General features: G+C 46.3%; 1 protein-coding gene and 1 long non-coding RNA gene across 2 annotated transcripts in view; one reads left to right on the forward strand and one right to left on the reverse strand.

The window, feature by feature from the left end:
* Positions 1-4,506: 4,506 nt before the first annotated feature.
* LOC308055858 lies at positions 4,507-12,712 on the forward strand. Its single transcript, XR_013924625.1, has 2 exons — positions 4,507-11,726; positions 11,772-12,712. It is a non-coding gene; the product is annotated as an uncharacterized lncRNA (long non-coding RNA).
* Positions 12,713-18,466: 5,754 nt separating this feature from the next.
* LRRTM4 (leucine rich repeat transmembrane neuronal 4) overlaps positions 18,467-24,152 on the reverse strand; it is a 334,273-nt gene continuing 328,587 nt past the window's right edge. The window contains exon 4 of the mRNA XM_080370386.1: positions 18,467-23,299. The gene's annotated coding sequence lies outside the window, so the exon portion shown is untranslated. The remainder of the gene's footprint in view (positions 23,300-24,152) is intronic.

Consider the following 24,152-nt stretch of genomic DNA (forward strand, 5'->3'; position numbering starts at 1 on the left):
AAAATGATTCCTTCTGGTCTGAATAAAGGAGTATTCTGAATAAGATACAGTGGAAGGAAAAAAAAAAAACAAAAAACACCAAACCAAACCTCAGAGAAGCTTCTGAATGTGAGAAAGATGGCATCAAAATTCATGTCCTGAAGTAAATTACAACATTACTCAAAGTCCGTGAACAAAACCATTAACTTGCAAGCTAGAAAAAAAAAGATCACAATGCCAATCCTTCAGGCAGCAGTGTGTAGCCAAGTCTCACTGAATTCCTCTTAATTTGAAAAACATGTAGGCTAAGGGCTTTTTTTTTTTTTTTTTTTTTTTAATAGCATGTACTAAAATAACTGGCTTTAGGATGATGCAAAGAAGAAACCCTAGGCTCCACAAGTGAGACAGGGGGAACAAGTCCTGTAGAGATCTCACCAATTACTACAGCGTGGAGGAACTATATTAATAGGGATCTTTTACAAATAATAAGCATACTGTGTACTTAATATTTTGCTTGGTTTCTAGGTGCCACTTATTTCCCAGCAATGTCCTGGCTGTCAACACACACACGCAGAAGTACTCATTAGCAGTACTGAAGGATGGTTTATAGAAGGTCAAATAATGGGCCATGACAATGCAATTATGTTCCCTGCTATAAAGGTCACTTTTACTCATCATACTAATTACCTTGACAGGACTACATTTACTTCCACTGATTTCAATGCAGAAACTTCTTCAGTACCTTGCCCTTTCTGATTTCAGCATCACATTTGCCCTTATTGCTCCTCCTAATGCATGCTTCTTGATGCAAGGTAAACAACAAAACGAGGCTCCTAGGAATAAACACGACAACAACCACCAACACCACCAGGAAACGCTGTAATTAAAAGTTAAGTAAAAAGTCCGCTTGCAGTTTTAAGGACAGATTTTCACACATTTAGCTTTCACTGCTGCTTGAGGAATCATTACGGTGCACAAGGCATGATTTTCAAAACGGCGGAGAATCCACGCGCGCCTTTGAAAATCTGCACACGTTCGTTTTGCAGATCTAGGGGATGTTTGAAGAACGCTTATCAGAAGCACCGCAGAACATACTCTCAGACGCTTCACGATTGTACATATTTAAAGTCCCACATTCTTAAAAAAAAATTAAATACATATTGTGTTGCACAGGGCCACGCAGCAAAGGCGGTGGAGGAACAGCGCATCCCGACACGGTGACACGACCCACCAGTCCAAACGCATTCTGCCTTCCCTTCTTTTTCCTACCTTAACGCCCAGGCTGCCCAGACCTTCTTGCCAACAGGATCCTCCACCAGCATCTTTAATAGTCAATTTGTTTAGACTGATCTATTAACAGAAAAAGGCTCACGCGATCTCGCTCGCCGTCGATCCTGTCCGATAAAATCGGCGGCTCGCTCAGAAGTTAACCCTGGGCAGAAGTACTGGGCTGGTTCCTACGAGCTTCCCGCATCCCTTTCGGTCCGGAGACACAGCTCCTGGGCAGCCAAACCCCGCACAAGCATTCCCGAGCCTCCTGCCTGGCTCAGAGGAGTAGGATGTGGGGGCTCACAAGTCCCCTTTGCCCCCCACATCCCTCCCCCCGACCCCCAAACAGGGATTACTGACAACAAGAAACGTGGGGCCAAGTAATTTATCCCGTAAGCTTGGAGCGGTCAGTGTCTATTAGGAAGGGAATATAGGTTTTATAATTAAGTTCCTGATGCGGTGGGTTGGAAACAAACGCAGGACTGCAGTTACCCTGCAGGACGAAGGGGACTAGGAGGAAGAGTTTTGCGAATGGCTTTGCAGAGAAGAGAGACATAATTGGTGAAAGCAGGTGACTCGGGGTACATGCTTTAATTAGGGAAGAAATGTATAGGTATTAAATTATTTGCAAGTAATCACGTGCCAAGCTACAATGAAATTTTGAAATGAGCTGGTGATCTCTGCAACTCCCCCAGCATTTGAAACCCACGTGTAAGACTGGCTTTGACCTGGAGAAGAGATGTAAACACCTATGACCAGTACTGCAGACTCGGTGGGTCAAACCCTCGCAGGGGGTAGGCGGTGCTACTCCATTTAAGATGGTGGGCTAAATGGCTTTCTTGGCCAACAGGGTTTCACTAATTAATCCCACTTAAACATACGCCCGGCATAACCTGGACCTTGCACATCACCAGGATGGGGCGAGTAACACGTGCGCTGATGTCAGGGCACCACGCACAGCGTTGGCGGCGAGGATAATAGACAAAAGGTCAAGCAAGGAGGAGAAGGGCTTGTATCACGGAGGGGAACAATTTATCACAGGCTACCCATCGAGCAGAAGAGGGTCTCACAACTTTCTCGGCGCAGCCAACACGCCAAGTGTTTGCTCTTCGTTTCTAGAACTGCTTGGTCTCTCTCCGTAAGCTCTCCTACAAGCAGCGGTTGCTTGTGCCCATCACAGAATAAGTTTTATTCCTTCCAAATAGCCACGGTGCTGCTACAGACACGCATGCGATGGCGCCTTTGCAGCGGACGCTATACGGATAGACTGCATGGAGTCCACAAAACCAACGGACGCGGCAGTTGTCAGAAGATTCTCAGTTCCCTGTGGTTCTCTCCCTGCCTTTTCTTAGCAGCAGGATAAGCATTAAAAAAAAAAAAAAAAATTAAATTAAAAGATTACGAGTCCTCGCTGCTTCGCTACGGTCAGGACTACCCACCTTTTCCTTCCCCTGCAGCAGGTTTTCACGCTGGTTTTCCATGCCAAGCTCCCCGGCTGGCTGCGCTGCTGGATGCGGATGGCCAACGGTGGGACAACGTGCCGGAACGACGATGGTCCCGGTTTGGAGGCAGCGCCCTGGGGTTGTTCCGCGATTTGATCGGCTGGGTCACCGCAGATGAGCCGCTTTATGTAACCTGGCAATTACGACATCCCTATCACCTCGTAAAGCGCTTCAAGGCCATGTATGAAATGAAAAGTATTATTAATGAGAGGGTAACCGCCTCTTTTAGGCAATAAACCTTTTCCCTCTGAATTGGAAGTTGACTTGCCCTTATTAAAACTCCAGCAATTCACTTGGAAAGAACAGGCGGGTCTCATTGGCAGTGAGGAGGGCTGCGAGGGGGCAAACAAAATGTAAAGAGCCCCCCATCCCCGCCGGGACAGTACGTGCACAAAAGCACTTGTCCTCCTCTCAAAGCATCCTCCGTGCTGCCAGCAAACACAGGGTCACTCAGCCAGAAGAGCCCTCAGGTCAGCAGCTGCACACTCACAGAAAAGTCAACGATTTGTTTACAGCCTTCTTGGCACCACACTGCAAGACAACGAGGAAAAATAGTTATATGTATGGCTCCTATAAATCATCTTAACTCAATTACTGGCCTGCTTTATTCCATACATCACGAAGCATACTGCAGCGAAAGGAGAACCCACTCTTCATTTACCAAGAAAAAAAATGAAGGAAACTAACTCCTCCTCATATCAGAGTAATACGGTCATGATCCCATAAATATGTCATATTTCAGATTGTTTTTAAAGTAATCTTTATAGGAAGTTCACATCCTGATTTATGGGCAATGAGGAAGCGCTGTGCGGATGTGGCCGCGAGCGCCGAAGGGGAACGGCGGCGGCGCTGCTTCTCCCGATGCTTCAACCCAACGGAATGGGAGAATCGGGACAAGCACAAACAGCATGTCTTGTACGTTTTGAGTAATGCATCACTAAAGAAGTCAATTCCCTGCTAGGCATTAGAACAGCCAAATTCAAAACATAATATTAAAAAAAAAAACAAACAAACCCACAACCAAATAAAAATGAAACTCAACCCAACCAAAACCGAGCAATCTGAAAATGTGGCCGTAGCGGGAATTTCTGAGGACTTGGCTGTGGAAAATCTATTACTAGCATAAGTTTGAAATCAAAACCTTTTTAAGACACACGGTGGGTCAGCCCGCGATGAGCGCAGCCCTTCTGGCACACCCCACGCCATCCGCCCTCTCCCGAGGGGGTGAGAGCTCCAGCTCCAAAAAATCCTAAAAAAATTTTTCACAGAAGCAAACCAGGCACCGTGAAACCTATCCAGCAGGAACAAAGAACTTCTGAACAAAAGCAGCGTGTCAGGGGAAAGCATCCCATTTTTAAACTGGTTTAAACAGTTTTTAAATGAGTTCTTAAAAAAAAAATAAAACCCAAAAAAACTTAAAAGGAAGAAAGTGGTAATAAATAACCACTTTCATGCAGAAGCCACACCAACACCCGTTTCATTCCAGCACCTTCCTTAACTATTATTACCTTCACGAACATATTTAATCATTCCAGAGAAAACCCTCCCCACACAAAGGTATTTTTAGGTGACAAGGGAAGAAAATACATCCGATTTCTCATCACCTATTTCTATTTCTGAGGCTCCGCCAATTTGCATTTAATGCTAACTATAAAAGAGACCCAAGGAATACGGAAGGCTGTTTAGTCATCACTTTAACTCTGGATTCCTTTTTAATTTTTTTTTTTTATTCTCTCTTTTTTTTTTTTTTTTTAAGTCAGTCCTTTTTTTTTTTTTTTTTTTTAATATCGATTTGGTGTTTTAATCAGTAGCAAAATGTAGGACACTTACCTACTGAAATTAACAGACCTTACTGTTAATTTCACTGAAGCAGCGTGGCCCTCAAGTATTAATTAAATCTTAAATTGCTTTCTAGGGCAGAATGACTGGTCTAGTTTTTGTGGTCACAGGAGCATTACCCAAAACAGACTTTGCAACACGTGAACGACATTCAGTGCATCACGGCGAGCTGCAGAAGAGATAATGAAGACCCGAAGAGGGCCAAGGCTCAGTTTTCCCCTGCGAAGACTCCGCTGTACCCCAAACTTTAACATGAAATAACTGAGGCAGCCAGAGAGAGGGAAGAAAGAAAACAAGCCCAAAGCTCGCACCGAGAGGGCAAATTCTTGTCTGGCCAACCATCCGAACCCAGGGAAAATCAGATGGGGACACAGTATGAAAGGGATGAGGAGGATAACGGATAATGAGGCTGGTTTTCATTGACACCGAGATCTCCCTGTAACACTCAGCCTCTAAAAGGACAGAAAAACATGCCCAAATAATTTCTTCTTTTCGCACTGGCTGTTACCGCTGCAGCTAATGCCAAGGCTTGCCTCTCCGTACCGTTCCGCATCAAAAGCGAAGTGAGGAGCAAACCAAGGACACGCCGGGAAACCGATTACGAAGGATGGCAGGCGCATCCCTTGGCTTCTGAGGCCAACGCCACCCCGAGTTCATCACGAAATTCCACAGCCCTGAGCTCTGGGAAGCACAAAGGTGTGTCCGAACCATGCCTGCCTCCCGCTGCCTCCTTCCAAACACGCACTGGTACCGCAGCTGAAGATGGGGCCAGGTCCGCTGCCAGCTAAGACACCAGCCACCCAACACACAGCCAGGAAATACGTTGTGGAGCAGATGTCTGGCGTATATTTTTCAGCTTTGCCTGAATAAATATGATTTCCTAACACTGAAGGACAGGCCTGGTTTCTATAGCACCATCATCTTTTCCTGGTAGACAACAGACTTGCATTTACATGCTAATTAGGAAACAAAACCCCCAAACAAAGCCATTTTTTGTTTTCAATCACACATGCCACCCGCGACACTCCTGGTGATGTTCCTTTATCACCCCCTGCCCTCCTACAGAGATAAAAGGCAGCTTGGCACATCAGAGAGTTCAGAATTATCCAACCTTGAGCCTCTTTCATCATGCACGAGCCAAAACAAAGGACAGGTGGAAAAAAACAAGCATCACCTCAGCTTCACTCAGCTTCAGGCTCACAGCAATCTCACCGTCGTCACGATATTACTTAATCCGAGCTTATTTTCCAGGTCATCAATTCAATTTCTCAACTTCTTACAGTTTTGGGTACTCCTTGTTAAATGATGTCAGGTCAATCCATCATTATCTCTAGGGCTTCAATTTTCCTTTCCAGACTCTGCCATTTCAAACCCCGAGTTTTCAGTCCCTCTTCTTACTCCTTGCCTTAAATTGCACCTACTTCAACTACTCAATATCTCCAGTTGTCACCTTCCTGGGTTTATTTTGCCTCTGCCTGCTCGGTTGGCAGAGATAACACACAATTGGATTCAATAAATCTCACCTGTACTTTGGGGCATTCTGTTTCAGTGTAATGACTCATTAAAGGTCCAAGGGGAAGGGGAAAAGAAAAGATATTAAAAGTAATAATTGCTTTCAAAACAAATAAAAATATTTGATTCAAAAACTTGATGTGTGGGGAAGGGGTGAAGAGAATACGCCACAGGTTTGAGTAAAAGCCTTAAATTCTACCACACTTCAAATGTAAGACTCGGTCAAACTCAGCTCGCACCTACGAGCTTCAAAGTACTTCAAAAGGAGCCTCCTTGAGACCACATGGACAAATTTTCAAAGCCCCAGGGAAACGTCATCATCGAAGACTTCCACTACGAAGAAGTCCCTAAGTGCAATCACTCGCAGCTCTTAGGGTACGAGGGACTGTATTTTCAAGCTTCCCCCAGCCGCCAGAAGGATGCAAATCTCAGCATTCCCTCAAACCAGGACCCCCCCCCAAAAAAAAAAAAAAACAACAACAAACCCAAACCCCAAGAACAGGTGAGTTTCTGCCTGCAGAAAGGTATAGAGCGACACATTGCAAAGAGTTTGCAACTCGCTGCGCCAGAAGCACGCTACGCAGAAAGATAAGCTTTGAAAATCCCACCAACCCGCACGTCCCCGACGTTCCGCACGGGCGAGAAGCTGACCTCATCTCAGTCCTCCATCAGAGATTAGCTGACATTTCAGTCAAGAGAGAGCAAGCCAGGTCTGCCCAGTGAAAATCCCATTTAGCCGTTTGGATTTTAAAAGGCGGTCGGTATAATCAATGAAAAACACGTTAAAAGGAACACGTCGGTGGAGGAGAGAACAGTTGGCCAGTAACACCAATGGCAAGAGACGGCTGTTTGGTGATACCAGAGACAATGAACCCGGGCACCATTAACACTTACAGGCTTTTGGTGTAGCTGTACTGCCGGCACACATGTGGCTTGCTCCCATCCTCAACACTTATTTCACGTGACACACGTGCTAGAACATACGACGCTCAGCCTGGCTCGTGGGTGACTCTGTCGGTCTACAGGTTCCTCAGGGCAGGGAACTTCTTGGATACGGTGCAAAAGCAATAAGCAGCTCTGCCGAGAAAGGACTATTAACCCAGTATTAGATTACTTGGCATTTTCGTGGTGTAAAACCAGTGTTCTCACCGAAGCCTGCATCCTCTTGCACATCCAAGAGGGGGGCTGTGGAGATGCCAAGACAGAGCTGCACGTGGTGTCTGCAGCCCCCAGCAGCGGAGCACGAGACCTTTAGGAAAGCCTGAACCGCACAGCTTGTGAAAGATTAAAAGTCAACAGGCTGATGCTTCAAGTCCGACAAACAAACATGCAGCAACCCCTCAATTAAGATCATCTTACAAAACGTTTAGTCAAGAAAACATACCTCAGCTACTCCAGCCATCGGAAGAAACGTAGGATCCAACGTTGCGGAGGAAAGAAACCAAAGGAACCCAACAATGCCTTTCCTTCCTCCACCCTTCCCTCCCCACACACCACCGGCTCGACGCCAGCCGTTTCGAAGGACGCTGAAAGCAAGCGTCAAGTCGCAAGCGACGGGTCTGAACCAGCCCCAAATACCCCAACGCAGCCAGGCGACCTGTAAGCACACGTTTTCTGTTCACCGCATCGCACGGGGGTTTTTTCTACAGCCTGGAGCTCGCTGGAACACACAGCCTTCGCAGCGATATTTTTGATAATCTTGGAAGATTTGGGAGCCCAGAACAACTCCAAGCATTGCACAGTGTTGAGAGAGACACGGCGCGACTTGAGAGAGGCAGGATTTAGGTAGGTCAGTTATTATATTTGACAGAGCATTTCATCATCTTTACTTCGCAGGAGAGAATTCAGCAGTAACCTTTGCAGGGCTAGTTAGACGCAAACCTGCAATGATAAAACGCATTTCTAAGGCTAAAATCAAACTTTAGGGTAGTTAATTGGTTACACACTGTTCGGGATGGGACGGATTTATGTGTGTGCTGCTGAGCTGCTGCTTTGCTGTAGTCTGCAAGGGAGATGAATGGCACTGCGAAGACCTGGAAATCTTCCAAAAGAGTCCGGGGTGAATGCAAAGTTCACCGATTTGTTCGTTTCAAGTTGATTAGTTGCAAAAATTAACATTTCATTAAACCCTCTGACAGGAGACCGGACCCTTTCATTAAACACTAAGTACGTAATTAGCAGTAAGACATATACCTGGGGGTTCTTTGTGCACACGTGGCTGTATTTGAGATGCCAGAGGAAAACACTATTTGCACCCATCGTCATGAGCTGGAAGACACCGGCATTAATTAAAAATTAAAATCCCTTTTTATAATTGGCACTAACCTTCAGGTTTTTAAATATTCACCACAAGGAAAAAAAAATATCCTTTTTTATATGTTGCATAATATATTGCAAATAGGTAATAGTTTAGGTCTGAACTATGAATATTTTATGCCCTTAACTTGTTTAGGTCAGAAGGGTTTGGTTTTTTAGGGTTTTTTTTTTGGTTTGTTTTTGTTTGGGTTTTTTCTTTTTCCTTTTTTTTCTTTTATTTTTTTTTAAACTGATGCAGTTATAACCCTAAGACTTAGCAGTATGCATCAGAAATAACAGAAAGGCTCCGTACGAAAAAAAATAATCCTATACTTGGTATATATGTGAGGTTTCAGGATGCTGAGACTCTTAGTTTGTTTAAACAGCAAACCCGAAGCCCCTCAGTAATTCCAAACAACCTCTTGGCAGAGGCCAAACCTCATCAGCGGTGGCTCAATCATTTAGCCCAGCACTAGACCCCCCCAGAGGCTCCATTTCTTGATGTAAACGGTCTCCCAACGGCGCCTCAGGACTGGGGGTGTCAAGGAGACACATTTGATATCTGCCCGGTTCAAAACAAGCGTGTATTAGCAGATGTCTCTCCTTTTTATTCAATCCTTCCCCGCAAGGGCTTATCAATTTTGTACCAGATTCAGTCACAGTCCATTTCTGTCACAGGCTTATCAAGGCGGTAATTCAAATTTCGCAGGTGCGATTACACCTGCATGAATACTGATGAGCTAAAAGTCTGACAAGGCTTTGAAAAACGCGGACCGATTGCAACTCCGGAGTACGTCTGGGCAACGTTAGCACGCGACAGGCACGGCACCAGCGAGGGCAGGCAGCAAAAGAAAAGGTATATCGAGCACGAGCCCCCATTTACGACACGGACCTCATTTTTTGTTAGATGGAAAATAACAAAACAATTGCAATTTCTGTTCATCCGGGATGACAGAATGCTCAGCGTTGCTGGCAATCCTGTCGCAAAGGTTTTTTTATCGGAAGCGCTGTTGATTTTGGAGGCGAGGTAAATAAAAACAGGACCTTGGTCCAAAGTTTTAATGAGTCCCAGAGAACATACACTACTCAGTGTTTGCAATTCATCAATCATCTCTGTGAGCCCTGGTAAGTGAGAAAGGACACAAGGCTGGAATTCAAATTTCTCAGAAATCTCGCAGCTCTGGAATTGAAGCATTAATAATTTTTCCACGCCAAATATCCTACTGGAACAAAGCTGTTGTAATATTAAAATCAGGAATAGCACGAGAGGAGGATTTTTTTGGTTCCTGTTACAACAGACCGTTTTCAGCGACGGAGTCAACAGTAGAAATTTCCAAACGAGAATCACCAAAACATTTCGAGCTGATGGTGCCAAAACATTTGCCAGGCACCGAATACAAACATCCAGCTGAGGTCAACAAGACGGACAGAGCTAGCAATTCTGATCACGAGACATCTTATATCAGCCCCATTTTTGCACCAACATGTTGTTGAAGACACCCCGCTCATTTGGAGGCATCTCAGATGGGCACCGAGTAGAACTAACTGCTGCTGGAATCAATGCCACGAACACCGGAGCATGTTGCAAAGACGCTTTTGGTTTGGGGTTTTTTTGGTGTTTGGTTGTTTTCTCTCTCTCTCTCTCTTTTTTTTTTTTTTTTTTTTGTTAACATGGACACTGCTTCACGCTGACCGTCTTTGTTGGTATCACTTCAATACTGCATAATCGGTCAAGGTAGCACTGAAGGATTTAGACTAGGGTTCAAGGTGGCCTGGCCGCGCAGAGATAAATTCCACGTTCCGCACAATGAGATGAAGGTTTTAAACAAAAAGCAAAGGATAACACACTGGAAAATATCAACGTAAACCACACCAGCCTGGACGCGGGCTGGAGGCAGTTTAGAGGATGGTCCAAGTGGCCTGAATTGTCACTGCTGCAACTGCCTCTGCGTGAAAGATGGCGAGAAAAGCCCTTTCCTTCCTCTCATTCTCTCCTCCTCTTAATTTTTCAATTAATCTCACGGCTCTATCCTTCAACGTATTCAAGGCAAAGAGATCAGCCGCTCCACCCCATCTACTGGAGCTGCACCAGTTAGCAGCAGCTAGGGTTTCGCCCAGGGTATACTGGGGCAGAAGGAAAAGCAGCGACAATCATCTACTGTGGAAACTGGAGAAAAAAAATCTGTAAAATGCCTTTGAACACGTGCTTGATGCAGTGCCTTGGTGGACGTGGTCCCTTCCAAGGGTTCTCTTTGACATTAGCGTAGTTACACACGTTACCTAATCTAACATATATCACCTAATCCCTATCCTCGTCTTTAGGATGCGAGTCGAAGTTTTTAATGTCAAAAATGCACGGCGGCCGCCCAAGCCGTAACGCCTCCACCCGCAGAACGCTCCCAAAACGCTCGGTATATAATCAGACCTGTAAGAAGAGAAATATTGAGACAAGAGGCGCAGGGCAGACGTCATCGCGGCGAGGTCGCCAGGCACACGGCACGGAGGCAGCAGGTTACGGTCCCATCGGACAGGAGCCCACGGCACTTGAAAGGAACGAACCTGTGACCCACACGGATCTCCACAACCTGAAACATTTGAACATTGCTGCGGGGGGAGGGGAGGGAGAGCCCTGGCTCCCACCACGACAGGCCAGCTACCCCGTTTCTCCATCCTGCATATTTGCACGACCTTCCAGGAAAGATCGGCCACCGCTGCTGTTAACCAGCCCCAGCTCTCCCAAACGCTTGAACAAGGGATAAAGTTAAAACACAAGCCGACTTCAAAAGTTTTCTGGAGCTTTTTTGCTGGGTTTGTTTTGTGGTTTATTTTTTTTCATTGGGTTGGTTGTTTGGTTTTGTTTTTTTTTTTCTTAGTTTTTGGTTGTTTGTTTTTTGTTTTTTTTTTCTTTGTTCTTTTTTGGTTGGTTGGTTTGGTGGTTGTCTTTTCTCTTTCTTTTTTGGTTGATAGGTTGGGGTGGCTTTTTTAGTTTTTTTTTTTTTTTCTCTTTTTTGGTTGATAGGTTGGGGTGGCTGTTTTGTTTTTTTTCTTTCTTTTTTGGTTGATAGGTTAGGGTGGCTTTTTTGTTTTGTTTTTTTTTCTTTCTTTTTTGGTTGATAGGTTAGGGTGGCTTTTTTGTTTTGTTTTTTTTTCTTTCTTTTTTGGTTGATAGGTTAGGGTGGCTTTTTTGTTTTGTTTTTTTTCTTTCTTTTTTGGTTGATTTGGTTGGGGTGGCTTTTTTGTTTTGGTTTTTTTCTTTCTTTTTTGGTTGATAGGTTAGGGTGGCTTTTTTGTTTTGTTTTTTTTCTTTCTTTTTTGGTTGATTTGGTTAGGGTGTCTGTTTTGGTTTTTTTCTTTCTTTTTTGGTTGATAGGTTAGGGTGGCTTTTTGTTTTGTTTTTTTTCTTTCTTTTTTGGTTGATTTGGTTGGGGTGGCTTTTTTGGTGTTTTTTTTTTTTTCTTTTTTGGTTGATTGGTTGGTTTGGGTTTTGGTTTTTTTTTTCTTTGTTCTTTTTTGGTTGATTGGTTGGGGTGGCTGTTTTATTTTTTTTCTTTCTTTTTTGGTTGATTGGTTGGTTTGCTTTTTTTTTTTTTGTTTGTTTGTTTGGTTGGTTGGTTGGGGTTTTTTTTGTAATCCCACCTTCTACCATTTAGGCTTTTCACGCTTTCCCCCCGCGCTCAGGTCCAGGCGCTGCAGGAAAGAGCACAGCATACCTAAACCCAGGGATCTTTGCATAAGGCTCCTTGTCTTAGCAGAGGGGACTTTGAAAAAGACAAATATAATGACAAGAGCTGGCAGCGGCTCACGCAGCACGAGGGTTTGACTCCAGGGAAGGCTCGAAACGCTGCTCTAAGTGACAACGCTGAAGTTGCTGGAATGCGCTGGCCCAGATTCTGGGTTGCATGAAACATCTCAAAACCAGCAGAAACGATCCCAAAAGAAGTGTTCGTGTACTCCGAGCCAGCTTCTACAACCCCCGACACACCGAAGAAGTAAAAGATGAGCTCAGAAATCCCCACCGCCGTACTCGCCCCTCGGTGTGCGAGGGTCTCGGTGGTCCCGCTCGCTTCCCTCAGCATCCAGCAACAGGGATTTGTCTGTAAATGAACGGCCGCGTCTTCCTCGCATCTATGTGACTTCTGAACCCCGCCATGGTGCCAGATGGGTTCACTCAGCTGCAAGTCACGCTCCGTGGTATTTTATTTTTCTGGTAGGTATTGATTGCCTGCTTAACTGTCCAAAAATTCCTTGTCAAATTAAAAATAATCCCAACAAGCAGCAAACAAAAAAAAAAAAAAAAAAAAAGAAAAGAAAAATAAGACCACCCCTCTTCTACCTACATTTTGCTCATACTGTAGAAGTGATCAAGCACTCTTCTTCAAATCAGTGGACCCATGAAATCATTAGCGCTGTGGCCATTATGGCAGGTTAGAAGCAAGGCTCTGCATTACATCTGCCTGTAAGAACTGTCCACGGCCAGAATTTGTGGCAAGTGAACTTCAATTAGTCCAAGGGGCTATTTTACAAACTGTGCAGTTTCTCAATGCATTAAACCCTTTGAAAGCGGGTCTACGGAGGAGCAGAATGACTTCACGCCATAAAGCTCCTGCAGGTTCTCAGCTACGCCTCAAGCTCTCAAACATGTTTTTGCGAGGTCCTGGGCTCCCTGTTAAGACGGATACATGCCAGACCTCTCTTGAAGGACGTTTATTAACATAACACCTGACAAAGCACCATTTGTCTTCCTCTTGCTGCAGGTTGGTGGTGATCCCACGTAGCATTACCAACGTACCAGCCGTCTCGCCATTTGGACGTGCTACCTCCTAACAGAACTGCTCACTAGTGGTTCCTACAGATGCTGGTACCAGTCTGTTTTTCACATCCCAGACACAGCAACCCTACTGGGGTTGACAAAAGAAGCTCAAAACCTTCAGCTGCTGAGACCCAGAAGCGTTTGCTGCCCAGCCTCTGACAGCAACACCTGCCTTCCCCTCACCGAGAGACCTCGCGTCTAAGAGTTGATCTTAAAATCAATTCTTCCTCACTATACTTGGTTTGTTAGGTTATTTAACTGCTAAAGATTGTAGGATGGTAGCCACATCCTTCTCTGCACTGTCTTAAAGGAGTGCTGAGGGCATGAACCCGGTGAAAATGTTGCCCAGATTCCTAGGAAGTGAGTTTGGACATCCATCACCACTCTGTCCTTTGTAGCTGGGTGGTCCCATAACCACCAGCTCTCCAAATGAAGCTGGATCCCAGATAAATCTAGGAGGAACCCCCCCTGGACTGCAACATTCTCCTCCACATCTTTCTTTACGGACTCGTTTAAGGATTCACTGCACGACTTCAGCCATCCTTCCAGAAACCCGTTCAGCAGCGAGGGAACAGCCGGGCTTGCCAATATTTTTTCCTGTGCTGACTGACAACTTTCCAAGCTCACAAAAGACAGATGATGGGATTGGCTTACAAAAATCCCAGGACTTCTCCGGTTTCATCCGAAATCCCATTGATACGCAGCGTGAGCAAACTCCAAACGCACGCAGCAAACCAAGGGATCCGTGGGAGGGGAGGACTTATTTCAAAACATGGCTGTGGTGGTAATAGACAAAAAACCACAAGTGACGATGGAATAATACCAGCGAAGGGATGCACCGTTCGAGCGACAGACCTCTAGCTGTGGATGCACAAAGCTCGTGCGCCAGCCAGCTCTTGGAAACACTCGAGTAGGTTTATAGCTATAGGAGACACTGTCGCTAACCCGCCGTATAAAGAAACTCCCCTTTGATTTCTTTACGACAGGAGCCTCCCTGAAGTCTAATTATGCCCTCTTTTGTCTAATAACCATAAAGGAACCTGAAGTGTCACGTCCTTCAAAACCGCGCGCCTGCAGTGGTGCCTCGCAGTCCGCCTCTTCTATGCAATAGGCACGCTCGCTCTCGCTCTGCGCCGGGTCGGATTAACAAGCTAGCAACAGGCGTTTCCTCAACAGCAGCTCTCAAGGATAGTGGCCAGACGTCTTTCAAGACAGTGCAGTGTAACTATTAATTCCTGGCAATGGCCTGTGTTTGCTTTTTACCTCGCCCTCCCGCTGCGTGCGCTGAAAGGCATCGAACAAAGGCAGCTGCCACCAGCGCCGTCCGCTCCCCCAGGTCCTGCGGGATGCGCTGCCTTTATTCTCCAGCTGCTGGATTCATGGGGATACAGCACAGAATCCAAACTAAAAATTAAGTCTCTGCCTTTTACGGCTGACCAGGTCAGGCAGATTATTCCATTGCTCACGTACACCTGATATTCTCTTTGGGATGGCGTTCCTTGGTGTTCTAACTGCCTAAACCAGAAGACGGGGCTTGGTCTCATCTAATAATGACCTGAGAGGGGGAAAAACTATGGAAATTGAAAAGACAAATTAAAAAAATTCTATCTATTTATCTATATATAACCCCCTGAGTTAAGCATTACGACTGGGGCATGAGGAGCACGGCAGAGGCGCACAGTGCTTGCCACATCCTCCTCGTGCGATCCAACCGGGATTCATCTTTATGGGGCTGGAGCGTAGAAAATCCCCCACTGCCCAGAAAGCTGTCAGGGCTCTCTTCCACTCAGACAAGATAAGACCAAGCCCCATCTTCTGGTTGAGGCAGTTAGAACACCAAGGAACTCCATCCCAAAGAGAATATCACGTGTACGTGAGCAATGAAATTAATTTTTTAGGCTACCAGGAAGGAAAAACGTCGTCCGAGAAAAGCCCTGGCAGCATCACTTGAGGAGATGCCCCCTGGGGAGGACAGGAGAGGCTGGGTTCAGGCAAATCGCTGGCTGAAGAAAGACCTGGAGAAGGGCACGAAGAAACCACCATCTGCCGCTTGCTTCCTCCGGTACTGAGGAAAACAGGAGTTCAGGTATACGGAACAAATAAGGACTGAATACAAAGGGTACCTGATCCCCAAACCACTTTCTTCTCTGAATGAAAATAACCGACCAGACAGACCCCCAGCTCCAGTTTGTAGCCCGTGTCAAGCTGGGTAAGAGGAAATTTTAATTTATCTTGTCGAGTAACTTCTACTTAAATGACCTTTTGTGAATGCACATCACTTTGCTTTCACTTCACGCAGTCGTAAAAACATATCCTTAAGGAAAATTTTCCATGCTAAATAGATTTTTTTTGTCTACAGGGAGACTTGACAGGTTTTCACACCTGCCCACCAGCCTGCCCAAAGTTCTAATTTTTGGTGCTAACATATTGTATGGAATAAATTGCTGAAATATCTCATTACACAGGATAGTTCCATCAAATAATTTTCTTGTCATTAAGCGCTCCGTAGATGTGCTTTACGGACAGCACTGAGAGGCTGGCAGAGAAAGAAACCCAAACCCTTCTGCAAACTAACCCCAAACTAGGAGTTAACTTAAACCACCTCCGTTACAGGTAATTATTGAAAGAGCATTATCTGACGCGGGGTATATTTTCACGCAAGGACATCACAACACCTGGGGAACAGCAGCGTGGCTGATACTGGCCTCTGGAAGCTTCACTGCTGACATTCACCTTCTGCAGAGCCTCCATCCCTCGGCACGACGCAGCCTACAGCCGAGCAGCGACGGAGCTGCTGAGCTCCCCGAGGTTTCCTACAGGGATTGTAGATACTGGGAGAACAAATGCTGCTGCCTGTTGAGCACCCATTTTAGAATCCAAATAAAAACACTCCTGCAAATACTTTTTGTTTTGTTTTTGGTTTTGGGTTGTTTTTTTTTTTTCTTCCCTGCGATGTTGCTTCTACAGCAAGACCCAGCTAAATATCAGCAAGACTCTTACTCAGCTGTCGTGCAACTTATCGTTAGCTCCTTCAGAAAAAAAATAATCTTCAGTGATAAAAGGAAACAAAACTGGCAGAAAACCCGTCTGCAAGGATAGCAAAGATTCCTGGGTGGGAGCACTGTATTACACACATCTACTTGTTTTCCCCTCGGTAACTGAATCTATAAAGATCTAAAAGATTCAATTATATTCATGTGTTCAGGGCCCCTTTCTTCCTAAGGAAAACTTTAAGCAAAGGAGCCACTGTAAAATCATGGAAAGGTTGGTGGAATGAGAGCAGAAATGCTCTCCTAACCGCAAGTAGCTCCATGGATTATGTTGTGTTGTCACCTTCATAATACCAAGGCTCTGAGATTTTATTAAATCACTAAATGAGCCCTTGTTGCTTTTATTAAACTGTCACATAGAAACTCCAAGCACAGGCCAGTACCCTATAATGAAAGGTTCCACACAAGCATAAAAACAAAGAAAAAACCTCCAAAGAAACAAAGCTGGAGGCAATCTCTTTTTTATTATTATTATATTTTTTTTTTTATCCTAGCCTTTAATAAAGGCCAGCATCCTCTAAGCAGGACCCTCTGTCATCAGGGTTAATACATGATGCTGTTTTGGACCAAAAGGAGGTGACTTCAAAATCCTTCACACAATTGCGACTCTACCCTGTTATCCGCCAGTTCCGCACCAGCAAATAAAAGATTCTCTCCCCTGATGAGCTTTTCAAAGCTGTTTTGCCACGTCTGTGCACCCCTGACCACAACACCGGCCGCTCACCGGAGCAGGGCTGCAGCCGACCTACTTCCCGCGCTCTCCGGGCAAACCCTCCGTGCTGCCCTCATTGCTCTTCCCCTCCTCCACCACCCTTGTCCCCCCTTCCCCCCAAATTCCCGGGGGATAACGGCAATCGTGCTAGCTGAGCCATCCTTTCAAAGCACTGCCGTCACATCCAGCCTCCTTGCTCACCCAACGAGCACAATGAGGTCCGTACAAAAGCGCCTTGGCATTCTAAAACCGCGGCGCGAACTTAAATTACCTTCATCTGAAACCATGCCTGCTTTTAAATGTCTTTTCTTTCTTAGTAATACTAATAAGGAGCCGAACCGCACGGACACAGCAGCGACAGTGCTTTAGATTTAATACAGCGCGTTTAAATTAAATGGGCCTAACACGCTGCTTTCTTTCCCTTTTCAAGCAGCATCTTTCATCTGCAGATCCTACAGTCGCTCCAGCCTCGATAGAGTCAGAAAAATTGACAGCTCAAATATATAAATATTTTAAACACGCAAGGCAGGTCTAGGTTCCCAAGGGAAATAGCTCCGCTTCTCCAATGTTCACATTTGATTATTTAGGCGGTTAAATAAGAAAGGAAATTGCTGACAAATTTACGCCTAGGTTTGGCACGCGGTTCCTCTTCGCCTTTTCCAGCTCTACTCCAGTAATCGCTGTCTGAGCAGGAGCGGGGAGGAATGTCCTCGCTCCACGCGCCGGGGCTGGGACTCGGCACCTGTTTTGCTAACCCGCAACTCTGCCAAAGCCACGGCCGAGCCACCTGCTTGCTGGGAACCCCCAAACCTGGGGTACAGTGATGCTCCCTTTCACCTCCGTGGGCAGCAAAGCCCTTCCTAAGCACCGGCACCTATTTGCTCTGCCTGGGATGTTACAGCACATAAACCACCACATTAAAAAGGCTTTATCAATAAATATGTCCCTCGGTGAGGATCTGGTCCCTCAGCGCGCTACTGCGTGTCCCACCTTTCCACAGCATCTTCTGAGCAGGAGGTAAAAAGAATGAACGGCTCCTCCCGATGCGAGTTTAACAGAAATGTAACGGCAATTAATCTCCTACAACCACACCAGCTGCTCCACGGCGATTCCACTCTCGAGCGGCATCGAGCCCCACACCTGGGTGAGCCCCACGCGCTGTAACCTCACGTTGCTGCCCGCATCCGCCACCATCTTCCTGCTCCTATGTCCCCTCCGCTTCCTCACAGGTTTTTTTGCCATACTCCCACGCCGGGGCGGGCAGTGCGACCCTCCGGGCTATTTTCTAGAACTGGATTCTTGGCCTCTACCCAAGCCCAGGTCCCTCAGCCGAGCGCTGGAGGCTGGCCTGTCAGCCACCGAGACCTTTACTAACCCTGGGAAATGATGTGGAGACCCACCTGAACCCCCCACCCCCCACCCCCCCCGTTTCAACAACAAAAACGTTGGCTGCGGGTCTGGGATCTCGCCATGTCCATTCAATTTGTGTCAACTCCTCCTTTCTCGAACAACATTTTATCACTAGATTTGCCTACGAGTGCTGTATAAGATACGTTGCGCAAAGAAATGTTACCTCAACTGCTTAAAAATTTGTCTTTCTTCCCCTTGATTACTTATTCTTATGAGCAAGTTACAGCTAGGAAGAATTTACTGGCATCAGCGAGTGCCCCCTGCTTACGTTGTTATTCTTCCCAGATCTCAGCGTTCCACTTGGAACATTTGTTCTGCAGTTTTGCAACTTGCAAAGAAATAAACTGGGGGGAACGCAGAGCAGACAAACACATGCCCACATTAATCCAGGCCACCTCAGAAGCAATACGACGGCACTTTGGTACCTACATCAAGGTCGTTTCTAGAGATCGTCTTGAAAATAATCCCGGAGCAGCTCACACCGTCATTGTCCCCTGCTGCTTCTCGCTGCCGTGTCCTGAAGGCGCTACTTACACAGTTTAGTGAGAAGCCAGTTAACTTTGTTTAATCCAGTGGTAATAAATAAATCTGTTTAAGTTGCCTAACCACGTAGGGAGGCAGACAACACGCGCACAACTCCGGCCGTGGATTCTACCACAAGGTCTTTGCAAGGCTCAGGAGGTTGGGACATCGCCAAGTGCCATCACCGCTGTAACCACAAACGCCTCAACCAGCCGCGGACCCTTCAGGACTTGCACGCGAGGGGAGGCGAGCAAGCAGCGAGCTTCCACCGGTTTCGGTGGGGCCAGCGTGGGAAGCTTCACGGTTCTGAGAACCGAGCCCCAGCCCTGGTGCTGTTACACATTAGCAGCTACTGACCACGGCCGGAGGCTAACTGGATCCACATGGGTCCACACTGGAGCCACATCCTTGGTCTCAAAAATTCCCAGTTGGAGATCAAGAAGAGACCTAAGACAGGCAACCGGCAGGCAACTCCAGTGCCGGGTGAGATCCCGCATTAAGATGCCACATTAAAAGGGGAACTGCAGGAGTTACTTATCAGGAAGGATGGGCAGGCTAAGGACTTGATAGCGGACACCAGGAAAATCAAGACGTTCTATCGCTGTAGTGACATCGTGATGTTTTGAAGTCACTTCCAAAAGTTCAACTTACTTGCGTTTCATTTTTAAGATTAAATACACGCAAGAACGGCAAAATTAACGCTACACCAATTTCTTGGCTAATCCACCTTCCGCCTTTTTGGGACTTCCACACGCGCTCTTCAGTTACTGCGGTACGGGGCACGTCAGCTTCCGAGTTGCCAACTCACTTGGACCAAAGGGGCGAGAAGATACACGCGCACGCGCGCACACACTCCCAATGGAGGAACCACCGCCGGTGTCTGCATGCCAACTCCGTTTACAGACCTACTAACTCACAGCAACCAACAACCTAGCCTATATTTAGTAAGATCGTCTTCCAATAGTCAAACTCATGACGGTCTACCACCAGCATGAAGACAATTTACAACTACTGACTTCAACCACGCAGAATTTAAACCTAATTAAAAGTAACTGAGACTGTCAGCCTCAAGCTTGGCTTTTTATTTGTCTTCTATGCTGACAGAAACACAAAAATGAAGCCAAACAAAGAACAGAATCAGCTCAGTAGTTACGATTTTAGGAGTTACGATCACTTCCATTTGCCAGTTTTAGTGGTGTATATTAAGTATGTTCCATAACATTTAACAATGCATATTTGGGGGCTACATCTATCAGGATGTCTAATGGGAACAGGTTGAATTCATCGTGATGCGAGCCCGACGCCTGAATAGGAATGCTGAAGGATTCAGCCCTTTAAAATTTCAGGAAAATAGCAGCAAATTAGACCTGACAGGATGTTACTTTGATCTGACAATCATGACTGTAACTCACATCGAATATTGAACATCAGTTCCCTTTTAGTCCCGAGAAGAGCGGATCCGTACTAAGCAGTTGGTGCATCTCATCATGTAACAACTGACACCACCAATAAGCTTTCTGAAAGTAGAGCTGCTTGGAAGGACGATGTATTATTTTGCTTTATTTTGACACCCACATACTCAATAGAATGTATCTGAAGATATATTAAGAGTCACGTGCCTGGGAAAAGATGCTAATCTGCCACTCACCGTGAGAGCTGCATCTTCTATATAAATACTCCTCTTGCTGATGCAACAAAAGTAAGTGGGTTGAAGCAAGAAGAATTTTCCATTTGCAGCTTCTATATTCTGCGTGGTTTATACCAGGTTGTTTTCAGTTAACAGAAAAGTGATAACTCTATGCGGTGTTACATTATCGAAGACTGGAATGCTATTTTCTTTTTAGTAAGCATCCTGAAATCAGCCCTGCCCACCCCTCCACCGCCGTTGAGTGGGGGTAAAATATTAGCAGTACAGCCACCACAGTTTCAGGGACTAAAAGAAGCAAGCAAGCTTCAGGATACTAAGTTCTTCCTAAGTAGGAGCTAGATGAAATTTTGGAAATTATGTTTTTGTGTTCTCGATCCGACAGGCAAACTACCTACAAAGGCACGGAACGTTGTAATTTACACTCTTCCAAAACCCAACCGACCAACACCACACGTGTGTGTGCACAACCTGGGATTTTACACCCCGGCTTTGGTATTTATTTTTGCATTAGCACACCTTCCACCCCCAACACATCGCCTAATTCTCTGCGGGTTTGTGCGCTCTTGCCACCAGCAGGATACCATCGCTGTGCCCTCTGAAGGTTTGATTGATGACCCCCAAAATAACCGAAACCCCATCGACAAACCTTCCAACAGCAACGGCGAGCCTTCAACTTGCAGAAGGCAGGGGTCACATTCATTGGATGAGCAGCAATGATTGGGACATTTCAAGGGACTTGTTTGCTCAATCCAGCCATCTCCAAACCCATGAGTATACTTAAATTTAGTAAAACGTGGAAGCCAGTAGAAAAACAGAGCAAGACTACCACGGTCATAACACCTCAACAAGGTCACAGTTAAGTGCCTGTTATTCAACAAAATTTTACTCTGCCAAACCGGTGGATTATCACAGCTACAAACCAGTGCAACTTTACTTTGTCCTCCACCTCACACTGTCAATCTTGCCAGGAGGACAACGTTACCCTGCGTTGCTACAATGATGACCCGTTATCATCTGATGTTTTCAGCTGCTAGGCAAGCGTCTGAAAACCTTCTGTGGGCAAAGCCCTACCTCCAGCTTGAGTATCTACACAGAATTAAGTGTCCGTATCAGGTCCTTGCTACACAAGAGATGGAAGATCAAATCCACCCCAAACCACCTGGCAAACGATCGTTCCCAAAGGCAGAGGTCACTCTAGCGTAGGTTACTACAAGTCCACGCTTCGAGCTATTCGTGGTCTCAGCTCTACACAGAGCCCGACGTCTCTTCCACACCCTCAAATCACAATGGTTAAATCGGTCTGAACATAAGAAAACACTTTTTTACCGTGAGGGGGGTTGAATATCGGGAGTAGGTTGCACAGAACAGTTGTGGAATCTCCACCCGTGGACGCATTGACTGGACACGTTCCCAGGCAAACTGCTGTAGCTGACCCTGCTGAAGCAGGGCGGGTGGTGATCTCGACAGGTCCCTTCCAATCTCAGCATTTCTCTGATTCTGTAATTTGGTTACGGTGGGAACTGGACAAGATCAGGCAAGCAGGCAATACCTTCACTTTTCACCAACTATTATTATTTTATCTGAGGAAGCGCTGGACATGAAGGCGATGAGACACAAGCTCAACGGTCCATGTTAAACGTCTCTTTAAATGTGCTAAGTCAAAGCAAACTTGGGGAGTTAAACAGGCAGCACTGAGAGCATTACGGGACTTTCTCGACCTGAAGACATATGGGGATCTAAACATAACACCAAGCATCTCCATCACGCTCTGAATCTTCAAAGTACGTTGAGACATTCATTCATTAAACATTAACACAGCACTTCTTTCCTCTCTTTAAAGAGACATATCCATGCTGACGTAATTTCACATAGGGAAAAAAAAAAAACCCGCACACAAAAAATCATAAATAAATGTAAAGCCATACACTTACTGCCGGGAGTGGTGCTCGTCCTAAGTCCAGCTGGCCCGGGACCATTCAGGACACAGATAGGAGATGACAGACCAGCTGCTGGACGCTGGCTGTAGCCTCCAAGGGTTCTTGCTAATCATAACCTTGTGGTACCTGTTTCCGACCCAGCAGAGGCAGTGATGCTCCTGTCACCTTCAGCACCCTCTAAGCATGACAAGGCGATTTTCAGAGGCACCTGGATTGACCCAGCGTCAGAAGTCTGAATCCAGTCCTATTGAAAGGAAATACTGCTTGTGGGCTCCGGTTTGTCCCCTCGTTTGGTGCTGTTGTGGCCATCTCCCCCTCCCACAGAGGGAGAAGGCATCTCCCAACTAACAAGCAGGTTTCTCTGCTGGGAGGAGAATTCCGCAAGCTGGCCTTTATGCATCTCCGGCTGCTTCTCCGAGGAGTCGGTTGTCAAGGTACCGACCAGGAACGGAGCAGGTCCCACAACAGTCAAGACTGAAACATGCCTGTGGCTGCTGAGGGCTTGTATATTCCATCGCCGAGCAGAACTGGTCAGGAGCACCAGGACCCGACGGTGTGGGATGAGCCAGAAGACAGATCCTTCTTATAGGCTTGGTCAGAACAGAGCGATGACACTGAAGTGGGCAGAAATTCTTATTGTCATCGTCTCACTTCTTACCAAGATAGAGGCAATTACGCTCGAGTAAGGAAAGTCCATACAATAGCGTGAAACGGCCTGTAGTAATTTCCCCTGGTTAGCAGCACTGTGTCTTCCCCGTGGTAACTGAGAAGCCACAAACATTAAAATTGCTTTGATGATCTTGCTGCACGGCTCCTGAAAAACAGAGACCAATAACAACATTCAGTACGTTGCTACAACCATTAGAACAGTCCCACTTATTTACACGTGGACGACAACATCAAATCAGGAAAGGCAGTAAAGCGACTTCGCTAGTCAAAATCTCTTCCGTCATCTTTGAGCGTAACTTTGTCACGTCCAGCTGTAAAGCAGAAAGCGTTTTGTGAGAAAATGCCAACACAGTTGTTTTAGGACAGACGCAACACTAGGACCTTCCGGCATTTTTTCTGCTCTTCACAACACAGTTTCTCAAAGAAATACCATCGTCTATCATTCGCCACCCACACCCTGACGTCGTTAGCTCTTATTTCTTGACAGATTACACTCCTCCTGTGCACACCAAAGCACCTCGAGCACCTTCGTTAGCTAATGGCAAGCAGCACTGTGACAGGCCCTCGTAGCCCACGTCAGCACCATGCGCTGAGCTGCAAGCCTTAGAGTGCTGCACCTCCCGCTAGTGCCTGCTCCACTCACGGGATGATGCCCAGTCAATTCCCTTTACGCCTAATGGTTTGGAAGGGGCAGGATTCACAACCGCTGCAGCAAAAACCTGCAGGAGATCCTTGCCCAAGGAGATGCCATCAAAGACCATTGCGCTGATGACGGTTGCCGTGACAGCGCCTCCTCCTTGGAAAGTCCACGTCAGAGACAAAGGACTGAAAGCTGGGAAATCCCAGCGCTGCTGGTGCCCCGCGCGTCCTGAAGCCTAGCCACACCGCTGGAATACAGATCGCCTCCATCTTTCACCATCGCATCCTTCTTTCATCTCTTCCTTACCCTCGCCAGACGCAGGGTCCGCGATGTGCCGAGCAGGTTCTCCTCGCTTCAC

Source organism: Falco punctatus (assembly GCF_963210335.1).
Source record: "Falco punctatus genome assembly, chromosome: 20".
Classification (NCBI taxonomy): Eukaryota; Metazoa; Chordata; class Aves; order Falconiformes; family Falconidae; genus Falco; species Falco punctatus.